Below are 3,957 nucleotides of genomic sequence, written 5' to 3'. Positions count from 1 at the left end.
CTCTCCAACATCTCTCGTACCATCTTTGAGATCTCCTCCTTCTGAACGTGCGGGTAGCGGTAAGGCCTCACATTCGCCGGTTCTGCTCCCGGTACAATCTCTATGTGATGATCGTGCTCCCTCTCGGGTGGAAGACCATGAGGCTCCTCAAATAAATCTGCGAACCCCTGTAAGAGAGCAGCCAAATCAGTAGGTATACCTGCCTCCGTCGTGGTCTCCGTCGACAGAGGTAAGAGCTGCATCAAGTAGCTGTGCGCGTCGGGTCCGGGCAAGCCGACTAGGGGCTGAAGTGCAGCCCTTGGGCTAGGCCGAATGCCATCCAATCTAACTCGCCGTCCGCTCCGTCTGAAAGTCACCCACATCTCGGCAAAGTCGAATGTAACCGGGCCAAGACTCTGCAGCCACTGCGTACCAAGGACCAAATCAGCTCCTCGTAATGCCAACGGATAGAGATCGAGCTTGAATTGGCTGCCCTGGATCGTCAAAGTGATGCCTCGGCATATGCCCTCCGCCCTCAACGTGGCTCCGTCACCCAATGCCACGTCGAAGCCCAATGTCGGCTCTGCTATGAGACCGATCTGTTTGACGAGCCTCTCATCCAAAAAATTGTGGGTGCTGCCCGTATCTATGAGGATACGCACCACACGTCTTTTGATCATACCGTCCACGCGTAGCGTTTTCGGTGTCGCCGATCCAGAGTAGGCATGCAATGAAATCTGAGGTGGCACGTCCTCTTCCTTGGCCTCTAAATCTTGGAGCTCATCCTCAGCAACCTCATCACCATCTTCAGCCACGGCCTCGTCCTCCAATCCGTCGATCAACATCACCGCTCCGACGGGCCGCGCACACCGGTGTCCCGGTGTAAATTTCTCGTCGCAGCGAAAACATAGGCCTTTTGCTCGACGTTCCTCCACTTGTGCTGGTGTCAAGTTCCTCCCGGGTGGACGCTCAACCCTCTTGACGTCACCTGACAAGCGAAGAGGGGTCCTCGGCCCTGTGTTGGCTGCTGCAACCGTCGGCGCTCTCGGCTGGCCGATGGAGCCCCCTGCGGTTTGGCCGGCCCGGGGGTTGGTCCAGCTGCCCCGTGCCGCTGATCGAGTGGTCTTGATCTTCTCTTCCACCATTAGGGCCAAGGCAAAGGCATCCTCCAGAGATTGTGGCCGCAAAGTCCTCACCTCGGCTTGAATGTCGACACGAAGTCCTCCGAGGTATACGCTTTTCAGCGCGGAGTCGCTCCACCCCACCACTCGGTTGCTGATCCTCTCAAACTCCTCTTGAAAGGCTCTAACAGTAGTCTTTTGGGTGACCCTTGATAGCATAGACTGGAAGTCATCGTACTCGGTAGGGCCGAAACGCCGACAAATTGCTGCAGAAAAATCCTCCCAACCGTTGAAAGGTCGGGCTCGGTCGGCGATTTGAAACCATCGCAGGGCGGTCTCTTCTAGGTGAAAAGATGAGATCAATACCTTTTGGTCCTCCGCTGTGCCATGGTAGTGAAAGAACCGCTCAGCTCGATACACCCAATCGAGAGGATTGCCGTCTTTAAACTTGGAAAATTTCAGCCTAAGAGTCAGTCCGCGATTTCCTCCCTCTCGATCTCCATTATAGTCCCGATCTCGTTCATATCCTCGGCGTGGGTACTCCCCCACACGCTGGTTCCTCATCTGAAAATTCTGGATGGGATCATCCTCCATATCCGACCCGTCGTCGATGCCAATCGGGCTCATCCCCCGAGCCCTAGCGCGTGCGCCAATCGGTATGAGCTCGGGTCGAGGTCTAGGTCGATCTTCTCCTTGGTCCAGCCGCATCTCCTCTGGTGGGTTGGGAAGGAGAGGCTCACGAGGAGGGGGTCCCCTCCGTCCTGGTCGTCCACGGGTAGGGGGCGGAGATTCCACCCGCGTCCGATGCGGAGCTCCCCCCGGTGGAGTTTCTTGCCGCTGATTTAGCAATAGTTGCAACATCATCTCAATATGGCGTTGCATGGTATCCATCTTCTCCATCAATTGTTGTTGGCTCTGCTGCATAGTTGTTTGATTCCCACGCAAGAACTCCAAGAGACGGTCGGTGGAATCAAGATCGGGTCTCAGGTCCGCCGGGGCCGCGGGTGATCGCGAGCCTTCTTGATGTGGGTCGACGCCCCTTGAAGATGCCGCTTCTTGTTGCTTCGAGGTTGTAGAGCGGGTGTTCACCATCTTCCAAGGCCAAGGATTGAACTGCTCTGATACCAAATTGATGCGATCCGATAGAATTTGATCTGTATCCCAAGATTCTTGACTCTTCTTGATTTCTGGAAGGGTAGCTCCGACCTGATTGCAGACACAATTTCTGAAGATCCATCTGTCAGATCGCTCTCAAGTTTGCATATGTTGTAGATCTCCGTGTTAGCTTTCCAGCGGTAGGTCGTGGGTCTAGAGATGACGTCGGGATCTTAAGATATCGGCCTCCGACTGATGACTGCGCAGGGAAGGACGGGCTGAAAATCCAACGGGATGGAGTTGTTTGTAGAAGGTGGAAGGGATCAAGGAGGAGAGGAAGAAGAGGGAGGAGGTGGCTGGCCTCTCGGGACAGAGGTGGTGCAGCCGGATGAAGGAGGGGGCGGCGGCCTTGGACGGCGGCCTAGGGAGAGGAGGAAGGCGTCGCAAGAAGAGAAGAGAGAAGGGAAGAGAGTTAGGGCAAAAGCCTTTCAATCAATTTTTGCATACTGAAATAGGTGCTCACCACATCTATTTATAGGTGGCTACCGGATCCCTTAACTTGACTTGATCTAATTGAATTCAAGAAATAACTAAACCCAAAGCGACTCTAATAAAGGCCAAGTCGGTTAACCCGAGCAAGGCTATGCTGAAATAAAATTAACATCAAGGACTCAAAAGCAAAAATAACCAAATGATTAAGTCCGAGGCGGTCTAGTGGATCCAACCGCATCAGGGAACTTTAGGTTTGTATGTTTCTATAGATTCTTCCCTTTTTTCTGGTTTGTCCTGTTCTTGACCTCTCTTCTGAATTGGGTTCTTATCGGATTTATTTTTATTTTCTTTTTCATGTTCAGGAAGTTGGACTTTATTGTCCACTTGCTTGCCAGACCTTAAAGTGGTAATTGCCTGGACTTCATAGGTCGGATTTCCATTGATTTGATACTGACCTCTTTGATCTTGATTTTGTTGTCTACTAGGGTTAGGCACTGGTTGACTAGGTAGTTCACCTTTCTTTCTATCCCTTAGAGAGTTTGCTATTTGGCTTAGACTAACCTTAAGTTTTGCAATTGCTTGCGCATAGAATTGGTTAGTCTGGGCTTGGGCTGTATTGGTCTGTTGTTGTTGCTCGATAAAATCTTCTTGTTGTTTCATCATATTAGCCATCATGGTTTCTAATGGTGAAGATTGCTGTGGGATAGGAGCATTATAGGGAGGTACAGATGGAACCAAAGATTGGTTCATTTGTGGTGGCCCTATCCTGAAAAAGTTATTCTGAAAACCTGGTGGACCACCTTGATGCTGAATAGGTTCGTTCTGCTTATATGAGAAATTTGGGTGGAACCTATTATCAGGGTGGTAAACTGGGCTGAACGAATTGGGAGTGGGCTTCTTGAAGGCACTATACGAATTTAGAGCATTTGCTTGCTCGGTCTTTATGTTGGGTAAACTAGGACAGCACTCCACTAGATGCTCTGAACTGTTACACAAGATACATAAACTATGTGACTCGTAATCCACTTTCATGATGGGATTTAATTCTTTATATGAACTCGAGCTAGTGGAAACAGTGAAAGCATCAAACTTTTTGCTTAAGTTGTTCATTCCAGTCACCAGATTGGACATGACATTTTTGAGATCTGGGTCTGCTTTCATTTCATAATTACCTGATTTTCTAGACCCGAACTCATCTCTATTTACTTCCTCACCATAGCTACTCCAATTTTGGGCATTTTCAGCTAAGTCAACAAGAAATTCATAGGCT

Source organism: Phoenix dactylifera, chromosome 16 (genome assembly GCF_051530095.1).
Source record: "Phoenix dactylifera cultivar Ajwa chromosome 16, Ajwa_hap1_PhDact_Kaust_v1.1, whole genome shotgun sequence".
Classification (NCBI taxonomy): domain Eukaryota; kingdom Viridiplantae; phylum Streptophyta; class Magnoliopsida; order Arecales; family Arecaceae; genus Phoenix; species Phoenix dactylifera.
The sequence above is the reverse complement of the archived record's forward strand: the minus strand, read 5'-3'. Positions refer to the sequence as shown.